Genomic DNA, 14,268 nt, shown 5'->3' on the forward strand with positions numbered 1-14,268 from the left:
ATAGTTTTCCCCAAGAGATATTCGTAGTTCTTCCATTATCATCTTTCATAGATTACAATGGCTGTTATTATTATCATCAGTATAGCAACAGTGTATTCATTACACTATGAGTGTAATGATCAAAAGTGATGATCAAGTGTTCAAGAAAATATCTACCCTAACTGCTGCCACCATCAACTTAGCACCATGATTCCTATGACCAGGATACAGGGGTGAAATCCAGCAAGTTCTGACACGTTCTGGAGAACTGGTAGTGGAAAATTTGAGCAGTTCAGAGAACCGGTAGTGGAAATTTTGAGTAGTTTGGACAACCGGTTATATCACCTCTGGCTGGCCCCAGAGTGGGGCGGGAATGGAGATTTTGCAATATTCTTCCCCAGGAGTGGGGAGGAAATGGGGATTTTGCAGTATCCTTCCCCTGCCATGCCCACCAGGCCATGTCCACCAAGCCACACCACGCCTACCAAGCCACGGCCACAGAACCAGTAGTAAAAAATTTTGGATTTCACCACTGCCGGGATATGATATTTAATTCTTACAATTAATGGCCAGTATATTTCTTCTCTTGATTTGTCAGATCCACTTTTAAAGTTTTCATTGCCATCAGTAATTATCCTGATGACTGTATCACAAGAGGACAAAATTTTGCTGGGTAACTTTGTTTTTCCCTTGAGAATGCAAGGCTGTTCCTACTGCTCCTGCTCAATTCACAAAAGAAATAGCAAAGATGTACCTTATGAATTCACTCAATTAAATGATACATCTAGCTTGGCTCTGAGCTATTGCTTTTTTTTTCTTAACACATCAATGATGCTTTAGATTTTCTTCAAAAAGGTAATACTCCAACTCTTTGCACATTTCAGTTGCACAGAGTTAGATTGTTTGCATTTCTTCAAGTTGCATGCATATTTGGTGCTTCCTGAATTCTTGGTTTAATATTTTCATGAAGGTCCTGGTGCATAAATTGTTCTGAGATTCCTGCTCCTCTTTTGGAGCAATCCCTATTGAGAACATCACCAACTGAACTGTACTGCACGTGGACTGTACTTTTGTCTTTCCCACATAAACTCGGTATTCCAAGAGAGAGATGAGCAAGCCTTGGAGGAAGGAATGCCCACAATATCCCATTAAACTATGGGAGGAAAGGTAGGAAATAACTCTAATTAAGAAATACAATAAATAAAATCTTTGGGACAAAAATTTGGGCAAAGTATGATAGAAAAAAATATGCAAATATGTATTTCTAATATAACAATTGTATAATCTGGTAAAGTACAGAAAGTTTACACATTAAAATATAGTATTGCTTGTATTCTGGATGGATGAAATTAGATTCCCAATCATGTTGTAATCAAGGAAAATAATAGTAATGAAAATACTAACACAATCGCAGAAGTGCTCTAATGCACTGAAAATAAATATCTCATGATTATATATTAGTAGTGTTTATTAACTAAAATTATCTTGTTTAATTTCTGTAATGCATTCCCTATTTCTATATTGTACATATATATGAATAATTTCAAATGGAAAATGAATAAAGAAAGAATAACACCCCAGTTTTCACATTTATCAAAGCAGCCCAAGGAACAAAACTATCAGCAGCCATAATACCAGCCTTGTCTTAGCAAATAAAATTCTATAAGGACGCGATGCATAAGAGTTGAAACAATGGAGATTTTTCCTTTACCAGAAGGAAGACTTAATAAGCTCCAGTAAATTTAATCATTTACTTTTCATAATATATATCTATTTTACTTAATGACTGTGACTGAGATGGTTGCCAGTCAAAACTTCTGCCTTTCTTCATCTAACTAAAGAAATACTTTAAAAGTGTAAGGGAAAGAATGAACATACTAATACTTTAAAGAATGGTATATAGTGAGCAGGATTACATTGAATTTTGGTGTCTGTTTTATATAAAAAAAACTTGTGCAGCTGGATAAGAACTAAAATATTTTGTTGTTTTGCTATAATTTGAATAGTTTGGAGATAAATGCTTTTGATAATAGTCTAGTTACCAATTAACTGTAAAATTAAGATGGCATATGTTATGTGATAATAGTTCAAGCACTGGATAATTTCCAGAGACAAGTCAGAGTATGCACTTCATGAACTTTGAATCTCTGAACAGCCCAGGCCCTCTATACAAAATAAACAGTTTGAGAGTAATAATTTGCATGGCTATGAGCACCATACCATATTTCTGTTTTTTCCCCGCAGTCCATGAAAAAAAACTACCAATGCATTTCATGGGAATTCCATTGTTTCTTTAAAAATGAAAACGCTAACATTCATTTTGATGCCTATTTGACTAGTTTACTAAATGTGTTAGAACGTAGGTTTTTTTCATTAGAGTTTTATTATCCTTGGTAGTGAAACATCCATATTAATAGAATTATATAACTAATGATACAGTATGCCTACTACAACATGAGATTATGGTATAATTGCAATAAGCAAGTTCAACAGGAAATATATCAGAAAAGTACTAAGTCAAAAAGGTACAAGCAAAGCAAACCAACCATAACTTCATTAATAATTTGTTTTGGATTTACTCAGAAAAAAAACAAATGGATTAATGAAATGAAATGAAAAAAGCAAAAATGAATTAGAAATAAATTATACAATGCTCTCATCCAATTTTGAAATTTATTTATTTACTACAGTAAATTATTAAGAACAAAATACTTGACTGTGTTTTGATTAGCATGCTTTGATATTAGTCAGTGTAAATATCACTTTGGTTTACACTCCAGAATTTTCTGCTGGGGCATTTATTCATTTACACTAGAAAGAATTGGGGGGGGGAGGGGAGCATTAAAAGGTAAATTCATTTAGATACAATAAATAATGCTGTGGAATGATTTCCATGTTATCAACCAAACATATAGACTACCAAAATAGTCAGATTTGATGATGATCAAAGATTTATTTTTAGTATAGTTGCTGATCATCCAAATCAAGTATCTTTAGATATCAGTCATGAATATGTACAGTAGATTAAAAAAATAATTAACCAGAGGACGTCCATTTATTAATGATTACATTATTTGGGAATTTCAAGTTGATTTTGCTGCTTTTGTTTTGTTTATTGATTTAGTACTCTGACCATTATAATAGACAATATACATCTACTCAACATAAGGAATGAGAGATCAAGATACAGTATTCCAGTGTTTCTCAACCTCAGCAGCTTGAAGATGGATGGACTTCAACTCTCAGAATTCCCCTGCCAGCTAGCAGAATAATACACATCTACTCAATGTAAGGAATAAGAGATTAAGATACAGTATTCCAGTTTTTCTCAACCCTGGGAGCTTGAAGATGGATGACCTTCAACTCCCAGAATTCTCCCACAGCTAACTAGGCTGGTGGGGGAATTCTGGTAGTTGAAGTCCACCCATGTTCAAGCTACTAAGGTTGAAAAACACGACAGTATTCCAAATGTGGAAGAATTCAACTCAAAAGTTATCCTACTATGAAATTCTGTGAATATTTGTTTTGTTTTGCTTAATAATTGAGTTCTCTGCCAGTGCTCTTATCTTCAATACAGAATACGATCAAAAATCTATGAAGGCGTATCAGTAAAATAAATGAGCTTCTCCTATACAGTATATGTACAGGTCAAATGTAATTTAAAATTTACATAATTTTGATGATGGGATTACATTTGTCTAGAGAAATATTCCAGGTTAGAAATAATTTCTGTAAAACATTTATAGGTCAAGAATAACAGAGTTGGAAAGGACCTTCTAGTCCAACCCCCTGCTCAGGCAGAAAGTTCTATCCCATTTCAGTCAAATGGTGTCCAATCTCTTTTTTAAAAATTTCCAGTGTTAGAGCATTCACAACCTCTGGAAGCAAGTTATTTCACTGATTAATTGTTCTATCAGGAAACTTCTCCTTAGTTCTAGGTTGCTTCTCTCCTTGATAGTTTCCATCCATTGCTTCTTGTTCTTCCTTCAGGACAAGTGTTGGAAGGCTACATCCATTCTGTTACTTCAAATATCAGTACAGTTACAGCTTGAAAACATGAGGTAAAATTTCACAATTGTTATGATATAGTGAGGCTTTCGGTTAGTTAGTGGGAAAATTGTCAGGATATTGATGTTCAGAACTCAATATTGATCTTACTTGTTATCATGTTAGAATAGAATAGAATAGAATAGAATAGAATAGAATAGAATAGAATAGAATAGAATAGAATAGAATAGAATAGAATAACAGAGTTGGAAGGGACCTTGGAGGTCTTCTAGTCCAACCCTCTGCCCAGGCAGGAAACCCTACACTACTTCAGACAAATGGTTATCCAACATCTTCTTAAAAATTTCTAGTGTTGGAGCATTCACAACTTCTGCAGGCAAGTTGTTCCACTTATTAATTGTTTTAACTGTCAGGAAATTTCTCCTTAGTTCTAAATTACTTCTCTCCTTGATTAGTTTCCACCCATTGCTTATTGGTCTGCCCTCAGGCACTTTGAAGAATAGTTTGACTCCCTCTTCTTTGTGGCAACGCCTGAGATATTGGAACATTGTTATCATGTCTCCCCTAGTCCTTCTCTTCATTCATGTTGAACTTCATGTTGGGTAAGTTCAAGATAGTTGATGTCTATCTAGCTTTTTCTGCCTATGATCATTTCTCTCCTAGTTCCTTCAAACTATGCATGATGTGTAACAAAATAAAATATTATTTGGGTTCTTTTTAAAAAATTATCAATGATCCATAGAAAAGAAATTGGAAGAATTGTTCAGAAAATGTTGTTTGCGCTTTTCCCATCTCTTTATAAAATTATTTCCAGATCATCTCACATGGTTGTAGCATATTCAAATATGTAGCAGCGATTATTCCTAGCTACTCTGGATGCAATTTTTCAGTGTTATGATTCTAACATATCTGAAATATGCCAGGTCAAGGGGTGGCATTGTATTCTTAAATGCTAAACAGTCAATATACCCTGCAGTCAGACATGAAATGCTCCTGGTTCGGACCGGATTATCCAGTCCGGTAGTGATGGTTGCGGGTGGTTTGGAGCAAAAATCCCTGTGCCCGCCCATGCCCAACTGAGCTACGCGATCATCAGAGGCTGTTTTTTTTTAACTTTTAAAAGCATTTTTTCTACAAACTCTTCAGCTGAAAAAATGCTTTTAAAAGTAAAAAAAAAAGCCTCTGATGATCGTGCGGCTCAGCTGGGATTGTCAGAGGCTTTTAAAAGCATTTGGCCGAAGAGACTGCAGGAAAAAAAACTGCCTTTAAAAGCCTCTGACGATCCCAGCTGAGTTGCCTGATCGTCAGAGGCTTTTAAAAGCATTTTTTTTCTACAACCTCTTAAGGTTGTTGAAAAAATGCTTTTAAAAGTAAAAAGAGAAAAAGTTGGCCACGCCCACCCAGTCATATTAAACCCCTCCCCCCACCAAGCTACACCCACAGAACTGGTAGTAACAAATTTTAAATTTCACTCCTGCCTGCAATCCTTGTCCTGGAAAATGAAGGCCACTTGATTAGATATAGTGAATAAAAACAATGAACTTGGGCCTGAAGAGTACATATTTAATCTCACTGGGATCATACCTTCTTTCTCACATAATTACATTATCAGATGGATAAACTCTTATGAGTCATAATTGTTAAATTATATTTCATACATTTTAAAGTTATGCATTTCATATCAAATGGTAAATGTATTTATTTTACATTTTAAACAGAATATCTATTTTAAACATGAATTTTGAAACTTTTTTTTTTGTCAAATGGATCTCGCTATACAGGTAGTCCTTGACTTACAAAAATTCATTTAGTGACCATTCAAAGTTACAAGAGGACTGAAAAAAGTGACTTATGACCATTTTTCACAGTTACAACCTTTGTGGCATCCCCATGATCATGTGATCAAAATTCAGATGCTTGGCAACTGTTTCTTACTTAGGACCATTATTGTGTCAGTCATGTGACCATCTTTTGTCACCTTCTGCAAAGCAAAATCAAGGGGGAAGCCAGATACTTTTGACAACCTGGTTATTAACTTATCAACTGCAGTGATTCATTTAACAACTGTGGCACAAAAGTTCATAAAATGGGGAGAAACTCCCCCATTCTGACTTAACAACAGAAATTTTGGGCTCAATTGTGGTATAAGTCAAGGACTACTTCTATTTATGTATTCATTTACAGAATTTTTGGATATGTAAATTCTGCCATCAGCATGGAATGCCATTCTTATTGAGAATAATAATTCTGATTATTATACTATATGCATTTCCTACCATATCATAAGCCAATCTTAAAACAATGTATCACAGTCTTGCATGCAAATCTTTAAAAAAATGATCAAACAGTATGTGAGGAAAGATTTTAAAATTAAGCAGATACTTAATGATTTTTAGTAAATACTTAATGTCTCATAGTAATGGTGCTTATTCTGTGTAGCTCACACTTAATTTTTTTCTGCAATAATGATCCTGATGATGATGCCATAGAAACCTTCAGTCACTTATACTGTAGACATTTAAGAAAACAAACCAGACATTGTAAGTTAGATAGAGATATAAATAAAATTAATCAATTAATCATAATAACACCAGAAATAAAGAAACAATTCATAGAATCAAAATCTATAATTTATCTTTAAAAACAAACGAACCATAATGTTGATTAACAAAAGCATCCTCATGAGCTTTCAGAAAGTCAGTTACCAAGAAGACCAGTAAAGATGGAGATGATTCCAAATAATGATAAAAAACAATGCTTTCTAGCTTCAGCCTCCCACACCTCATGAAAATACAACACTATCAGCACCTTCTCTCAGGAGCACTTCCTTAGTCAACAAAGGTTGGAATCAGTAGTACTGCAAGTATCTTGGGGCCCAGATATATATAATTTTATAAATCAAAATTATACTTTGAACTGCACTCATTAACCTATTAATAACCAGTGAAAGGTGACATGTGTAATGTGATATGTATAATGTGCAATCAATAATCGATCAGACTTTTGCACCAAATATATAGTCTTCAAAGGCAGTCCCATGGAAAATAGGTAAAGGAGTTCCTGTGAATTTTATTCTGCTAGTCGTAGCCAACTTTAGGGAGCCGTGCTCATCTGTTTCTTTAAGCCATTCAGCCAGTGCTGTCCAAAGATGTTTCTTCAGTCATGTGGCCAGCATGACATCATGCTGCAGCACGAATAATATGGTGAAATATGGAATGCTGTTACCTTCCCACCAAAGTGGTACCTATTTATCTACTTTCCTTTACATGCTTTCAAACTACTAGATTGGCAGGAACTGGGGCATGTGACAGGAGCTCATTCTGTCACATGATGGTAGGACTCGAACTGCCAGAGTATAGACTTCTCTGATATCTTTTAAGCCACTGAATCACTGCGCCTATCCCATGAAAATACATTGCAGAAAACTAACCATCTGAGTTACAGTAGCCAAATGTTTCTACTCTAGGAATGGCTATAATGAATGACTAGTCAATGCCTTTACCTGACTATCAAGCAGAAGTTGTGAGTCCAGAACTCTTCTAAGTCACAATCTGCTTCCTCAGAGACAGTGTCACACTTTCAGGATATAACATTTCATGTGATATAGCAGTGATGGCTAACCTTTTTGCCGTTGTGTGCCAAAAGCGGGGGGAGCGCAGGGGGGTGTCACACACACGCATGCCCACACCCATAATTTCTTTCTTAGAGCCTGGAGAGGGTGAAAACGGCCTCCCCCTCCCCCCAGAGGCCCTCTGGAGGCTGGAAACAACCTGTTTCCCAACTTCCAGTGGGACCGGAAGGCCCGTTTTTCACCCTCCCCAGGTTCCAGAGGCTTTCTAGGAGCCTGGGGAGGGCAAAAATGGCCTCCCCCTCCCCCCCGGAGGCCAGAAACAGCCTGTTTCTGACTTCCGGTGGGCCCGGAAGGCCTGAAAATTAGCTGGCTGGCATGTGCATGCATGCTGGAGCTGAGCTAGGGCAACACTTGCGTGCCCACCGATATGGCTCCGCGTGCCACCTGTGGCACGCGTGCCATAGGTTTGCCATCATGGTGATATAGAATTGTGATGATCAAACAATAATTTCATCTTGCTTGGGTTCAACATTATTAATCTAAAACCCAGATAATTTTACTCTATATGATGCAGTTCTTTTCATATGTCAGGCCTTTATTATAACATGGGAAAAATCCTTTGTTCAATAGTAGGACTGAGTAAAACAGAAGTTAGATTTTTTTTTCCATTTCTAAAGGCAAAATACATAAAAGTATCTTGTAAAATGTAAAGCCAGTCAAGATTATGCCCTGAAGTTATACTAGTCAATGCTGTGCAAAGCTTTATTGTAGAACTGTATTCTGTCTGTATTTTTCCTTGATGAAGTCTAAAACATTACTGAACTAAAACATAGACCTGAATTGCAAGTAGGTTCAATTTAACTATCCTCTCTACTTTAATTATAAACACGAATCCACATTGTGTTTTCATTTTTGAGTAAGAATTCTTCAGATATGATTTCACAGAAGAAAGAATAAAATGTTTCCAGACAGACTGAACCTTCCCTTTGAGGTCCAAGAAATATTTTAGTCAATATAAAGCCAATCTGCTGTCTCCAGTATATTTAGTGGAAACATTTTGTACATAGTTTACTGTGATATTACTGATTACTTGCAAAGCATATTTGAAATGGTTTTGAAAAGACTACTGGAGGAAAATATTTTACTTCCTTTATTTAGAATCCATTTTTACCTAGTAAAGACAGCAGAATTGGGGAATGATAGGTGGGAGAAAATTAGCCTTAAAATAAATGTGACACAGTTTTATTTATTATTTCAGTTTTATGCAGTCTTGGGCCTGGGTGGTTGAATTTTGGGATATCTTGGTGTCCAGCTTTTGCTAGTAAATGAAGCTGTATATAGAATAGTACCATATCTATATATAAAAAAGTGATGGATAAATATGCCAACCTGGTCTGTATATCTGAAACCGGGCAACAGAGCAATAAGGGAGCGCTGTTGGAAATTTGCCCACCCAAGTTTTAGGTTTTTTGGCCATTATAACCCCAAGGCTGGAAGTGAGCTGCAGCCATAATCATGACAGACTTAAAAAGCTGTACTTAATTGTATCTGCTGAGTAGAGAAACATCACAAACCCCTGGAAGATACTTTGGATATGTTGTTGAAGTTTCAAGTTTTCTTCATTTGGGTGACTTCAACGCCTATCCCTGGGGGAAAGATTCCAGTGCAACTTATGAATTAGTGGGATCCACAGTGATGATGGGCTTGATCCCAGAACACATGGGTGGGCACACACTTAACCCCACCTTTAATACTAAGCAGATCAGATAATTGGACATAGGTGTCTTCCTTTTCCAAGGCCAGATCATGGATATATCTCTATCTCCACATGGCCAAATTCTTTATAAAGTAGACCTCTGGACATGACCATAATTCGTTCCATAACTATGGTCGCAACCCAATTTGGTTGTGACCCGAACCTAATTTTCCCATTTGATTGTATGTAAATACGATCAATCCGTTCCAGACCCCTATGAACTGAATATTTTAAGCACAAAAATAGTTAATTATGTTAAAATAGTTAAAAAATGCTTTGGAAGGATGAGGGAATGGAAACAGAGCCACGTAAAAATATATAAAGCAGCTTTTTCTGACAGAACCATTATTAGTAAAATTTGAATGAATCTCTTAAGCTAATATTTTTAAGTTTCTGGTTTCCTTTTAACCATGTTCAGATAAATGAACTAGCTACACTATTACCTCTAGACCTAGAAACCTCTAGGTCTAATAACACATCTCTCCCTCTCCCCTTCTCTTAAACTGATAGCATTCACACCTGGATGCAGCCTGCGGGGATGGAGAACCGTGCAAGTCTAAACAGAGCCACAAATCGACTCGTTTTATACAAGGAAGGCAAAATTCCAGAGAAGTCCCATGTACTTATTTGATAGTTGGCTCTCAGTCCTGTTCCTATGTGCTATGAAGCAAACAACACTGGGCTCTTTTTTTTTTTTTTCTAAAACAGGAATTATGGGTAACTTTAAAGGCCAATTATTATAGTTGTCCTTACTGGGACAACTGCAATGCAAAGTACAGGTTCTGCAGTTCAGAGAGTCATATTACAATATATGCACCAAAGAGTGTGCTATACATATGATTTCAAATTAAAATAAAGACATGAAAGTGTGATTTTATATTGCTGGGCCTATGTTAGAATTTGGTTCATGCAAATATCTATTGTGCAGTTATGTTATTTAAAATCGTCAGTATGACACATTTGTAGATTTTACCTTAAGTAAGGGATATAAGATTGCAGTTCAAACAGTTTATAAACACCTATTGGATTACTTATTTGCAATCATAGATATAAATATACTTGAAGAAAATCTATTATTTAGCATTTACTCTCCAGCATAATTCCACATGATGTCAAATTTAACTTGTCTTCCACTTCTTTCAGTTTTTTTTTTTTTTTTAAAAAAACATTTCTGAATAAGTTTTCCCCTCTGAAATATAATTCAAAGCTGGGGAAAAAAATGCTCCAAAGCTAGAAAATCTTCAAATTAAGTTCATAGTTGGGCATGCTAAAGGAGGAATAAATGAAATCCATTATTCTTGCTAATCTGTAAAAGTATTTAGGAAGTTGAACACATGAAAAAGAAATAAAGGGAAAGAGAAAAAATGGGGGCTGATAAAGTTTCTGGCTACAATACAGGAGACATATCATTACCATATGATGTACTGTGGGTGTCAGCAGCCTGCAGTCTTTTCATTGAGGAAAACTTTGCTTTTTAACTGTGCTATGGAATAGAAGAAGCAGGAGGGGTTCTTACCAAGTGACAGTCTCGCCTCACTCAACTACCCCTCCTCCTTTCCACACCTGCAGGATCTTCTGCCTGGCTCTTTTCGGTTAATTGCATCTCAGCTCCAAGAGTGCCTGTTGCAAATCCCTGGATGAAAAGGTATGGCTTTCATTAATAATTGTTCTGAATGTATTTTCACTTTTAAAAAGCAAAATCTTTCTGGGAGTGTAAGAAAAGTTCTTAGTTGTGGGGGGGGGAAATGTTGTGGGGGGGAAATGTTGTATCTGTAATATTTGAGAACGTTTTTGGGAACATTTGATATTTCCTAACCATATTTTACATTTTAGGGAGATTTTTGGTTGTTGTTATTTTTAGAATGCTTCTTAAGGCATTTTGCAGCTATGGATTTTCTTGCATTGTGGAGTTTGGAGTGGGTGATATTGTAAAACGAAAGAACTGTGAGATTTCATGTTTGCACTTGAAAAACTGGAATATTTTTCTTCCCAACGATTATTTTAAATTAAAGAGGAAATCCAGTCCTCATAGGATCAAAGATCCTTCTAAACATTCTAAAGTTGTATATTTCGTATGTATGTAGTGATTAGATATTTTAGACAGGGAAATTCTCAGCTGAAAAGTACTAAAGACAAACAAACGGAGCTGTACAGTGGAAAAAGCAAAGAACTGTAAAAGCAGATACTCACCCTGTCTGAAAATTGATATTCATGTGTTTCTCCAAGACTCTGACTGCATCCTGCAGAATTCCATATTTAACTCACCAGTTAGTAATACCTAATAAGTTTTGGGTACCTGAAATCGATTTATAGCTTTATCAAAGGATGGTTATCAAAGGATAATTCTGAAGTAAAACAGAACTGTAGTTTTCTCTTCTCTAAAAGCAAGATAAAGTATTGTCTTCCACCAGTCAGTTAAGTTAAATATTTATTCCAAGGATTGTAGCTACAGCTGATTCATCTTGCAAGAAGAGATCTAAAATCCTGGACAGAAATACCACAACAAAATGCAGTATGCACCATCACCTCTGTGCTCAGTGTAATGTAATGTATTGTTTCAAAATATATTTCCCATAGCTAGTTTTTGTTGCTTGAGGAATTCAGAGGTTTTGTATGTTTCTTCATAACCATGCATGTTTATTCTGAAGTAAATATTTATGCAGAAGAATATCCCATTAGGCTCATGGGACTCACTCCCATTGTACAGTCATGGAGCACTTGATGAGAAAGCCTAAAGTTACTGAAGAATACAGCAGGATAAGGCCCATTGTTAAGGGCAGAATGACCTTGTTTAATTATATATTATTAAAATGCTTTTAAAGACAGCATTTTAATAATTCATAAGCATTGGTTGGTTGTGATTTAAATGTAATAATCATATATCCTTTATACCTCCAAATCAAGAATCAAAATTAGTTAAGCTTTAATTGAAAGCAATTCTTTAAAGTATACACTATCTAATCCAAAGTGTCCCTTTGTTTTTATAGTGTCATATTTCATTACTATTAGATAATTAAAAATCATAATCGTATGAATTAGTCTACATGCCATGACTAATTTGATGACCATAACAGCAATTTTAGTATATATATTTTAGTGTTAATGCCCATGTTCTTCCCTAATATTCTTTTGAAATAGAAAAATATATTTATTCACTATACACTAATGAATCAGTTAATGCAAAATAAGGCAATTGGCTAGAATTCTGGGCACTCTAGTCTAAACTATCTATATAGCTTTGGGTTGAGGTAGTTACAGTGGTGGGATTCAAGTAAGTTAACAACTCTGCCCTAATGACTTCTTCCAACAACCAGTTTGCCAAACTGCTCAGAAAGTTAACAACCAGTTTTCCCAAAGTGGTGCGAACCGGCTGAATCCCACCACTGGGTAGTTACCTCTAGAGTGTTAGGAGTCAGGATTGAATAGGAGATCTGGGTGCAAGTTTATATCCCATAATGCAACTTAAGAGGTGACTTTGGGGCATTTTTCTCTCCTGCTTTTCTCTCATAAGGTGATTATGGGAACAAAAGGTAGTGCATGCATATGTGAAGGAATCATGAGGATAATCCAATGTTTCACAAAGGAGAATCCACTTGTATAATGGTATTTTTTTTCTTCTTTTCTCCATTCTGTGCTGCATTATCTGCAGCCTTTTATGGAAGGCTGCAGAGAGAAGCAAAAATGCCTCCTCTTTATCCTAAGTCTTGAATAATTTCCACCTCTGGAAAAACTTATGGATTTCATTCTCTATTTGTACAAGGATTTCTCTGAAAATATCATTGGCATCCTTCAGTCTCAAGAGACTATGGTATCATGCTCTGGAAAGAGGTCCTAAAACAGCATAATTCTAAAATTTTGTTACTTCCACTCTAATTTCTCTGCAATTAAATAGATCACCTAGTAAATTACTATTTTAATAAAATGGCATGATGGTTTTCTGGTATAAGATATAGTTTTCATATCATTTTGGCAAATAGCAAGGTCTCATGCCACAAATATATATAAAGAGAAAACAAGTAAAGAACATTTTTCCTTTTCACAATGTCAGTGTTCATGTGGGAAATAATTGTCAACTATTTGCCTCATGAAACGTATGCTGATAAATACTTATTGACCCTAATTAAGATCAATAAGAGGGCAAAATTCATGCCACAGTGATACCATCTAAATTACCGGTAGATCCAAAGAAACAACAAAAGACAACATATTTGTCTGAATAAATATACTATTTATTCATATACTATTTTTATTCTAAAAATGTATTAAGAACAGTGAGCATTTGTGTTCATTTCATTTGTTCATTGAACAATGAAATGTGGCTTCATTTTTTAATACTCTAGCAATAATATCAATCTTTTCTGTGATTTGGCTTTTGTTTGCTTTTGCTTTTGTATACAATTTAAGTATACAAAAGGAGCTTTATATAAATTTCTATTTATAGAAATCATTTCAGCTCCTCCCATTTCTCCTTGCATCATTCCCCCTGGAAGACCTGAATCTTCAATTAAAAGTTGCCTAATTAGTAATTTAAGTTCCCTACTGTTTTATCATCTTAAAGTTCATTTGCACTATTATGACAACTGAAGTTTTTGTTTTCTCCCTTTGATATATAAAGTTCATTTTAAGCAATTACAACTTCCTTTCACAGGGTGTTACTACCTGATAACTTTGTTGATTGTCAAAATCAATCAACCAATCTAACCCACTCTAACCCCACTCATAAGTTTCAGAACTTCAGAATAACCATCGAAATATAAAATGTTAGGGGAAAAAAATTTCAGTTCAGTTTCTATGTTGACTAAGAATTAGAGATGGAAAGTTTGTATGACTTTTATCTATCATTATTGTTCCAGTAAAGGCATCTGTTATTAATAAAATGTAAGCTAAATCAGTGATATATACAATTGTCTCTATGTTGCTTTTTGTAACTCTGGGTTACAATGGTTCTCTGTTC

At 35.2% G+C, this 14,268-nt stretch overlaps 1 protein-coding gene and 1 long non-coding RNA gene across 3 annotated transcripts in view; both read left to right on the top strand.

The window, feature by feature from the left end:
* LOC148112813 (uncharacterized) overlaps window positions 1-4,589 on the top strand; it is a 35,467-nt gene extending 30,878 nt beyond the window's left edge. The window contains exons 1-4 of one of the 2 annotated variants that reach the window (XR_015728932.1): window positions 873-1,146; window positions 3,104-3,267; window positions 3,970-4,040; window positions 4,475-4,589. This is a non-coding gene — a long non-coding RNA (uncharacterized LOC148112813). Of the gene's footprint in view, window positions 1-872; window positions 1,147-3,103; window positions 3,268-3,969; window positions 4,041-4,474 lie in introns of those variants that run through there. The other variant, XR_015728933.1, reaches the window with a different exon arrangement.
* Window positions 4,590-10,909: 6,320 nt separating this feature from the next.
* Window positions 10,910-14,268, top strand: part of DCN (decorin) — a 28,020-nt gene continuing 24,661 nt past the window's right edge. The window contains exon 1 of the mRNA XM_034403243.3: window positions 10,910-10,959. The gene's annotated coding sequence lies outside the window, so the exon portion shown is untranslated. The remainder of the gene's footprint in view (window positions 10,960-14,268) is intronic.

Source organism: Pantherophis guttatus, chromosome 7, assembly GCF_059756535.1.
Source record: "Pantherophis guttatus breed Tessera chromosome 7, ASM5975653v1, whole genome shotgun sequence".
In the NCBI taxonomy this organism is placed as follows: domain Eukaryota; kingdom Metazoa; phylum Chordata; class Lepidosauria; order Squamata; family Colubridae; genus Pantherophis; species Pantherophis guttatus.